Here is a 10,955-nt window from a genome sequence, read left to right as displayed (position 1 = left end):
CAAGTGGAACTGACCGAAGCTACCCTTAAACGAATCCTAACCAGTTAGACCAAGATTTAGTACTAAGTTCCGTGGATAGGATGATTCGGAAAACCTCGAAAGGTTGGTTACTTCTAATGATGTCCATGTGACTCACCAAACTTAGAAGTTTATCTGAAGAATGCCTATTTGTGGAAACCAAAGCTAAGTCTGAATCTAACACAAGTTAAACCAAAACTCTGTAATCAAACCAATTTCATCTCACAAAATCATAGGATTCCCTGATTGATAATATAGATCGGGTGAGATGAATAAGGCTTAAATTTTAAACTTAAAAATTAATTTCAAATTTTAATTTTAAACTTAAAAATTAATTTCAAAATTTATTTTTAAACTTAAAAATTAATTTCAAATTTTAATTTAAAACTTAAAAATTAATTTCAAAATTTTAATTTTAAACTTAAAAATTAATTTCAAAATTTTAATTTTAAACTTAAAAATTAATTTCAAATTTTAATTTTAAACTTAAAAATTAATTTCAAATTTTAATTTTAAACTTAAAAATTAATTTCAAATTTTAATTTTAAACTTAAAAATTAATTTCAAATTTTAATTTTAAACTTAAAAATTAATTTTAATTTTAAACTTAAAAATTAATTTCAAATTTTAATTTTAAACTTAAAAATTAATTTCAAATTTTAATTTTAAACTTAAAAATTAATTTCAAAATTTTAATTTTAAACTTAAAAATTAATTTCAAATTTTAATTTTAAACTTAAAAATTAATTTCAAATTTTAATTTTAAACTTAAAAATTAATTTCAAAATTTTAATTTTAAACTTAAAAATTAATTTCAAAATTTTAATTTTAAACTTAAAAATTAATTTCAAAATATTAATTTTAAACTTAAAAATTTAATTTCAAATTTTAATTTTAAACTTAAAAATTAATTTCAAAATCTTAATTTTTAACTTAAAAATTAATTTCAAATTTTACTTTTAAAAATTAATTTCAAATCTTAATTTTAAACTTAAAAATTAATTTCAAATTTTAATTTTAAACTTAAAAATTAATTTCAAATTTTAATTTTAAATTTTAAAAATTAATTTCAAATCTTAATTTTAAACTTAAAAATTAATTTCAAATTTTAATTTTAAACTTAAAAAATAATTTCAAAATCTTAATTTTAACTTAAAAATTAATTTCAAATTTTAATTTTAAAAATTAATTTCAAATCTTAATTTTAAACTTAAAATTTAATTTCAAATTTTAATTTTAAACTTAAAAATTTCAATTTTAAAACTTAAAACTAAAAGGACTAACGTTAAATCCCACTTACTGTAGGAAACCAAGTGGATTTTGGACAGTGGTTGCTCCAAACATATGACCGGAGATCACACCAAGTTCACGCAACTCATTTACAAAAGCTTAGGAACAGTTGCCTTTGGTAACAACGGCAAACTCAAGGTAATTGGTATAGGTAATATTGAATTAAAAATAGACTTTATAATTACAAATGTTTTACTTGTTGAAAATTTTAAATATAATCTTCTAAGCATAAGTCAATTGTGTGATACTAGGTATAAGGTCAAATTTCTAGCCACAGAGTGTTTAATCAAACATCTAGATAATCCTACCATAAGCCTAAAAGGTTTTAGAAAAGACAACATCTATGCCATCAACTTAACCACTTCTTCCAATAAGTGTTATTTAACACAAAAAGAAGAAACATGGTTATGGCATAGAAGAATGTCACACACCAATTTTCGAAATATAAGCAAACTAAATGGACTTGTGAGGGGTTTACCAAAATTACCTAACTTAGATTCAACCATATGTAATGCTTGTCAACAAGGCAAACAAACTAAATCCACTCACAAACAAACAAATCAACCACAAACGAACTCAATATTAGAACTTATACATTTAGACCTTTTTGACTCCCATGGAGTCAAATCCATAAATGGAAACTTATATTGTTTAGTAATTATAGATGATTATTCTAGGTTTACTTGGGTAAAATTCTTAAAACATAAAGATGAAACTTGTGAAATCTTTATAAACTTCTGCAAACAAATTGAAAATGAAAAAGGGATTAAAATCAAAAGAATCAGGAGTGACAACGGGGGAGAATTTAAAATTCACAAATTTAACAGTTTTTGCCTTAAAAATGGTTACCATTATGAATTTTCATGTCCTAAAACCCCCCAACAGAATGTGATTGTAGAGAGAAAAAATAGAACCTTACTTGAAGCCTCTAGAACAATGTTAAATGAGTATAACCTACCTAAATACCTTTGGGCAGAAGTTGTCAGTACAGCCTGCTATGTACAGAACAGAACAACAATAAATAAAACCCATAACAAAACCTTCTTCGAAATATTTTATAATAAACAACCCAATATAAAATATTTTAAAGTGTTTGGGTGCCCAGTTTTCATCTTAAATACAAGAGAACACTTAGGAAAATTCTCCTCTAAAATTGAAAATGGAATCTTTGTAGGATACTCCCTAAATAGTAGAGGCTATAGAATTTACAATAAGGTTACCTTAAAAATTGAAGAAACTACTAATGTAAAATTTGAAGAAACTAAACAAAACTTAGAACTTACACAACCACCTGAATTTGTTCCAGAAACCAACCAAACTCTAAGTCATGAAGAAGAGGAACAACATCAAGAAAATGAACCCCCTAGAACTATAAGAGTGAATCCCAACCATCCAACCAATCAAATAATTGGTGACCCAGACCTAAGGGTTCAAACCAGATCATCTTTTAGGAACTTGAGTCAAATCTCCTTGATTTCAAAGATAGAACCCAAAACTATAGATGAATCCCTACTAGACCCAGACTGGATTATAGCCATGCAAGAAGAACTAGCCCAATTTGAGCGTAATGAAGTTTGGGACCTAGTACCACCACCTAAGAACAAGAAAATAATAGAAACAAAATGGTTATTTAGAAACAAATTAAGTGAAACTGGGGAAATCACTAGAAATAAGGCTAGGCTAGTTGCCAAAGGGTTTAGTCAGGTTAAAGGACTTGACTATGATGAAACTTATGCCCCAGTAGCCAGATTAGAATCCATTAGAATGTTACTAAGTTATGCAGCCCATAAGGGGTTCAAACTATACCAAATGGATGTTAAGTCTGCCTTTCTTAATGGACTAATAAAAGAAGAAGTTTATGTAGGTCAACCTCCTGGGTTTGAAAGTCTAGAACACCCTGATTATGTATTTAAGTTAAAGAAAGCATTATATGGACTTAAACAAGCACCCAGGGCATGGTATGAAAGGCTAACATCCTACTTAACATCTAAAGGATTCAAACAAGGTCAAATTGACCCAACCTTGTTTGTTAAATCATTGAATTCAAACATATTTATTGCACAAATTTATGTAGATGATATAATATTTGGTTCAACAAATTCAGATTTTTTAGAGGAATTTATTAATCTAATGGAAAAAGAATTTGAAATGAGCCTAGTAGGAAAATTAACTTATTTCTTAGGATTACAAATCAAATAAACAAATGAGGGAAATTACATTTATCAACACAAATACACTAAAAAATTACTTAAAAAATTCGGAATGAAAAATACAAAAGAAATAAAAACACCTATGGCAGTGAACACAATCTTAGATAATGACCCAAATGGAAAATCAGTTGACCTAAAATACTATAGGAGTGCAATAGGTAGCCTACTGTACTTAACTGCAAGCCGACCTGATATTTTATTTGTAGTTAGTATGTGTGCTAGATACCAAACTTGTGCTAAGGAATCCCACTTGACACAAGTTAAAAGAATCTTTAGATATCTTAAAGGAACAACAAATGTAGGAATTTGGTATCCTAGAACCAATAATTTTGAACTAATAGGGTATTCTGACTCAGATTATGCTGGATGTAAATTAGACCGCAAGAGCACAAGTGGAGGATGCCAATTATTAGGTTCATCACTTGTTAGCTGGTTTAGTAGAAAGCAACATTGTGTTGCTCTATCTACAACTGAGTCAGAATACACAGCTATAGGTGAATGTGTTGCACAATTACTATGGATGATGCATACTCTAAAAGATTTCAACTTAAACATTACAAATGTAAAAGTATTAATTGACAATATAAGTTCAATTAACTTAACCAAGAACCCTGTGCATCATTCAAGAACCAAACATATTGAAGTTAGGCACCACTTTATCAGGGATCATGTTACTAAAGGTGATATTGAACTCAAATACATTGAGTCCAAATCAAATTTAGCTGACATTTTCATAAAACCACTCCCTGAAAGTGAGTTTAGCAACTTACGCCGAAAATTAGGAATGTGCTCAATAGACTAGGAATTTTAAATTTCAAAATTGTTTTCAAAAATCACTCTTTCAAATTATAAGTCAAATTTGTTTGTTTTCAAAACCTTCCACTTTTATACTTTCAAAAACAGTTTTTGCCTTAGACTAGCTTGGAATCCATAGAAAGCATACACCCATAGGGCTAGTTTTTGAGCATCTCACCAACACCTTAGGTTTACCTTGCGTGTGTTTGACAAACATAGAAAGGGGTGAGATGCATAGGCCAACTGTCTGGACTTAAGATGTTTATCTCAGTGCATCAGCATAAGTCTGGACGTTAAATACAAATCAGACAGTAATCAGATTAAGTTCATCAGTCAAGTCAAACACTGACTGCTTATAATCAACTTAATCTGACTAACCAAGTGAAAACTATTATTTTCTGATAGTTAGTTAGTAACTAATTGGTTAGACAGCTGTTTAAATTTTAGTATCAAGTTCAGGGGGAGAAATTAATTAAAATGTTATGTGTTTGAAAAACTAACTTGTGGTTGAACATCAGTTTATAAAGAGTTAAAATTTAACTAAGTATTTGAAAAACTTGGAAGTTTAATCCCACCTAATTTTCAAACCTGATTTTAAAAGTTAACTATTGAAAATTAAACTTTTCAAATTTCGCTTTTATCAAATTAGCCTTAATTTTTCAAATTTAGCTTGATTAACTTTGAAAATTATTTTCTTGAACCAAACTCAGATTTTTACAATAACTCTACACTATGATTGTTCACCCTTGTGTCTTTTTTGATGAATGTCAAAGGGGGAGGGTTAGGTGGTTAAGTTAGAACAACTAAATGCCAACTTGAAAAACTAACTTAAAACCTTAAAAACCTCGAAAATCATGCTTGATTTCTGCATATATTTATCACTAACTTAACCAGGTTGTCATTCCATCAAAAAGGGGGAGATTGTTGGTGCAGTTAGCACTAAGGGTCTAACTCAGGTTTTGATGAATGACAAATCAGGTTAAGTTAGGTTCGTTGTTATCTAACACTCTGATCGAGTGTGCAGGATAAGTCCAGCTAGGTCGACGGGCTGACCGGATAGCTGGCGAGAAGTCCAAGCGGGTCGACGGGCTGACCGGACGCTTGGCGAGAAGTCCAGCTAGGTCGACGGGCTGACCGGATAGCTGGCGAGAAGTCCAGACGGGTCGACGGGCTGACCGGACGTCTGGCAGGTAAGTAAGGTAAGTCACTGGAGGGGAGTGTGAGGACGCGTTCCCGGGAAGGGGACATTAGGCGTCGATCCGGCTTAGATCCATTTCGGATGTCTAAGTCGAGATCGTGACTAGATTCCGGTCTCGGAAAGACGGAATCTAAGTCATACTCTTTTTATCCATCTGTTGAACTTTAACTGTGCTAACAATCTGTTTTACAGGATGTATATTTGCCTCGGACCAACTTTGTTTTGCAGGAAAAGGGAGTTTTCTAGAACAAGGTGGTCCGGGCGCCCGGAGGGGATCCGGGCGCCCGGAGGTCCAGGCGCCTGGAAGGGATCCGGGCGCCCGGAAGGCGAATTCTATCCAGCCAAGTCGTCGCCACGTGGAGCATCTCGGTTTGAGCAGCTACGTCACATTCCAGGCGCCTGGAAGGAATCCAGGCGCCCGGAAGGAATCCAGGTGCCCGGAACAGCATATAAAAGAAGCCCCAGGCAGGAGCTTCAGGATCAATCAATCAAGCTGAGAACTCTTCTACTGCTGGTCTTGCTGCTCGACGTTCAGTGCGACGCCAACAAAGCTCCGACACTACGCTCCGTTCTTTTCCCTTTTTGTCGGTATTTGTTTTCAGTTTTCATTAGCATTCCCTGTGCGGTTCTTTTGTAATCATCATTTCGAATTGCTAGTGATTGCCCAACGAAAGTGGTCAAGGACCACGAGCCTTCGAGTAGGAGTCGTCACAGGCTCCGAACGAAGTAAAACCATTGTGTCTATTTTACTTTTCCGCTGCGTTTATACTCGATATTTTCGAATCGATATTCATCCCCCCCCCCTCTATCGAATCTAACGGTCTTACAAGAAGTCCTGGTGAGTGAAGCCAGGCATGACAAAGAAAAGTCCAAGTAGGTCAAAGGGATTGACCGGATACTTGGCACAAAGAAAAGTCCAAGTGGGTCAAATGGATTGACCGGACACTTGGTGAGGGAGTCCTAGCAGGTCAAGGAAGTGACTAGATGCTAGGCATGACGTACCAACAAGTTAAGGTTGACCGAATGTTGGTTTGGGAGACTTGGGACTTGGTTTTGGGTAAAATCAAGAGCTGGATCGATCAATGGATCGATCAGTGGATCGATCAATGGATCGATCAGTGGATCGATCAATGGATCGATCAGTGGATCGATCCAGGCAGTTTCCCAGCGCACAGAAAGCCTCTGGATCGATTAGTGGATCGATCCAGAGGTCCCAATCGATCAGTGGATCGATTGGGACGCTGCTGCTTCACGCGATAAGCGCTGGATCGATCCGTGGATCGATCCAGGGGTTTTTTCAGAGCATAGAGGCACTCTGGATCGATCCGTGGATCGATCCAAAGCCTCCCCGATCGATTGGGAGCATTCCAATCGATCGGGATTTGACCGTTAGCGTCGATTTAAGCCGCAGGCGTTCATTTCCTTCATTATTGCTTCCACGACAAAGCTCAGATCTTCACCAGCGACTCCACAGAGCTCTCCACGCCAGTTCTTGAAGTTCTTAGAGGTTCTTCCAAGTCAAGAGACGGATCTATTGCAAGAGGAAGAAAGCTAGGGTTAGGGTTTTCTTGTACTTATTGTAAGCTTTGTACTTGTATTTTGTATTCTTTCCCCTTCTTCTTGTAGTGTGAACTTGTAGGGCTTCTCCGCCTTTGGTAGTTACCGAAAAGGAGGGTTTTATTAGTGGAGGGTGCGTGAGTAGGTGTGGATCCTTGGACTAGTCACCTCTTGTGAGATGGATACCAAGTAAACCAACCTTGTTAGCGTTGTGTGGTTTGTTTCTTGTATTTCCGCTGCGCATCTTTAAAGAAACAAGCAACGACGAGCACCTAGCACGCGACGAGCTATTCACCCCCCCCCCTCTAGCTACTTTTCGGTCCCAATAGTAATGTGCACATATGACTGGTGTGCTATAAGTGTTGCTACTTATTGTATATGTTGTCTAGTGGACACCTGTTGGATCTCTTCATACATATAGATATATGTGAATGTTAGATTATATTCTAGATATACAGAGATTTATCATTCTAGGTATGATTGTGAATCATTGGATAGAGTTCATATACTCGTGTCGTGTAGTTGGTAACTATGCAAGTAACACTACACTGTATCATTGTTTGTATATCCTGTCAATTAAGTCTCCTACGTGTGGGTGACTGACTATGATGTTGAGAAATTTGACAGTGACTTGTCAACTAAGTCTGCTACTAATGAGTGAGTCATTACGATATTGAGTGAGTTGACAGTGATTGTGATATGTATACCCTGTCAATTAAGCCTCCTACGAGTGGGTAACCAACTATGATGTTGAGAGAGTTGGCAGTGACCTGTCAACTAAATCTTCTACTAATGAGTGACCTACTACGATGTTGAGAGACTTGCTAGTGGTGGTGATATGCTTACTGGGTTATTATACCCTTTGGCTGTCTACAATGATCTGTGGTAGAGTGATTTTACGCAACTCGTAGCTAGATAGCTACTTCTTGTCTACTCACAGTGATATATGGTAGAGTGATCTCGTGTAAACAAGAACCCCTGGCATTTTGGATTACCCACATTGATCTGTGATAGAGTAATCTCACATAATCCCTAGCTAGATAGTTAGATGTCTTGGTCATTTGTATTGTTTATGGTGGAGTGTTACTCCCACATATGATGTATTACTTGTAGTGGAGCGTTGCTCCCACATATGATAGTTTTCTTGTGGTGGAGCGTTGCTCCCACATACGATGAATTGCTTATAGTGGAGCATTGCTTGTAGATGTGATGTATTATTGTCATAGAGCGTTGCTCTTATATTTGATGATCTATTATGGTTATATGTACTTTGCGGTACCCATGTTGCTTATGTTGTAGGTACATGATGTATATATTTGAAATCTTGTCATAATTCATACATGTGCATTTATCATATATAGATATACTGTCATATATATTGTCGAGGTATTATGAGCAGATCTATTACTGATCCCTAGTGATTTACTGATTGTTATACTATGTGTGTTAGACCAGTATTGGTATGTGTGTTTATCATGTCATATATGATCATGTTCTTATTTTCCTACCGAGACTGTATATCTTTGATCTCCTTACACATTTGTCCATGCACTACCATTTATCTATTATCCACTGAGTTATCTGGACTCATCACTCTTTTATTGGTTTCCTTTCACCAGGTAACAGGTAGATATTAGAGGAGTTACTTGGAAGATCCTGTTTGCCAGTCCCACATCACATCTGAAATCAGCTTTCTATATTATTTCATATTGCGCTATTTGTACTTTGTATTTGGTCTTGATATTGTGTTATGTTGTCTTGTTTATGGTTTTGAGTCTTATGGTCACTTTTATTCGTTTTGGGTTTATTGTGGTGTAAGCATGTTGGCATGCAATCAGTTTATTATTTTACGTAGTTTATGTTTGCACCAGCATTGTAGGCTGTGTAGTTTTATTATTTTCTGCTGTATTTCTATTTTCAGTCGTGTGTGGGCTATATATACAACAGCATGGTTATTTTTGTTTTCCAGCCACGAGGACTGTAGATATTTTTCTTGTACATTTATGTGACTATATATATAAGTTTCATTTGTTACTATTACAAAGAAGTTATTGTCTGTTTATCGGTCAAGGACTCTTTAGGACGTGACAGTTAAAATTTATAATTCATTGAACAATTGAATGCATTTATATAAACTTTGATTACTTATATTTAAATCATTATTACATTCTATCTAATTTGAAAGCTATAAATTGCCGAAAATTTAAACGAGAACAAATGAAAATATTTTTATTTTTGAAAGTGTAAGTTTTACCGTTAAAATTTTTCTAGTTTTCAGTATTATTTATTGGGGTGATATAAAAAGTTATAGAAGCATTGTTAGATGAATGCGATAGGTCTAAAATTCTACAAATTTAGATTCAATAAACCTTAGACATATTAAGAGAAAATCATCGTATTAGTGGTCAATTTAGATTCAATACGCCTTATTTTGAGTTTGAAAATATTATCAAGCCAAGCTCGAACTTAACAGCATTAGTTTGTAAGCTATATATATATATATATATATATATATATATATATATATAATTTTATTACAAGTCGAGCTTGAGCTTAAAAATTAAAATTCGAATCGAACTCGATCCAAACTTGAGATTAGAGATAACAAATTGAGCCTGAGCTCGAGCCACTTACTATTTGACATAGCTCGTCTCATTTACAACTCGAATTGGAAAGGAGTAAATCATAAAATCGAAGCAAGTCACCACATCAGTGGATATTTCCGAGCTACTTCGTTAGGAATTGACCCTTAATTCTACAAATCTATCATATGATAACTAGCTCGGTTATGTCCCGTTGACAAACACCCCTAATTTATATAAAAGAGACTTTGTAGTGCTCAAAACATTAATTATCATTCATTTATTTCCGGATCGACCATCTTTAGGGATAATCAATAAAGCTAATTAGGATTATCATTTTATCCTCGGGGGCTATAGTGTCGCGATAAGACATCCAAGTTGTCACACAGGAACTCACAATTCGATTCTCAGCTATGACGTATTTGTAAAAAATTTTCCTCTAAATTGGAGGGTGCAATCAAAGAATACTGGATTTCTGAGCTGACTACCGTAAGCGCTTCCCGATTTACTCTGATGGTCGGTGAAAAACTTCCATAGGACTAGATTAGTCATCCCAAAAATAATTAATGAGACTAACTAGAATTGTTATTTTTATTATTATATATTATTTAAGACTTTTTATTGACATTGAAGGTCCATGTTGTTCCCTATTTTATTTATTTTTTAATAATTCAAATATCTGTGTTTCACCTTATTAATTTTGAAGATAGACGATGTTCTCCTTAATTTATCTATCAAGTAAATTCAGAGCATATCTTATCTATACTCAAAAATCAACTTTTAAAATATTTATCAAAGATTCAAATTTTGATCCTTTTATTTGTTTTGCTACTTAGTTAGACCAGTGGTTGTTGGACTTAGGAGAATAATTGCTAAGGTTAGATGACTCAAAAGTAAAATTAAACCAACAAATCACCCAAAAACTAAAGGCTAAATTGATAAACTGAAGAGAGTACATATCTCAAAAAGAAATTAAACCCAACCTAGTGAAAAAATTCTCATTAAAAAGGTTTTCTTACAAATATCAAACTCTTCTTATCCTAATAAAAAAAATTTACTTATCCTAATAAAATCTCTAATTGAATTTTAAAAAAAAAAAAACTAAATAACCTTTTAAAAAGCTCTTCTACAATTTCTAAGAAACACGACAAAGTATATAAATTTATGAACTTGGACAATTTTAAACTTTTCAATAATATACTAAATATGACTTAAAATTTCAACAATTAATTTAAAATCCTTATGCATTACTTCGATAAGCCAACTAGAAGGTGAGATGAGATCCTCTATCTCAAAAATGGCATG

Source organism: Zingiber officinale, chromosome 6A (assembly GCF_018446385.1).
Source record: "Zingiber officinale cultivar Zhangliang chromosome 6A, Zo_v1.1, whole genome shotgun sequence".
Lineage (NCBI taxonomy): Eukaryota > Viridiplantae > Streptophyta > Magnoliopsida > Zingiberales > Zingiberaceae > Zingiber > Zingiber officinale.
Note: the sequence above shows the minus strand (reverse complement) of the source record.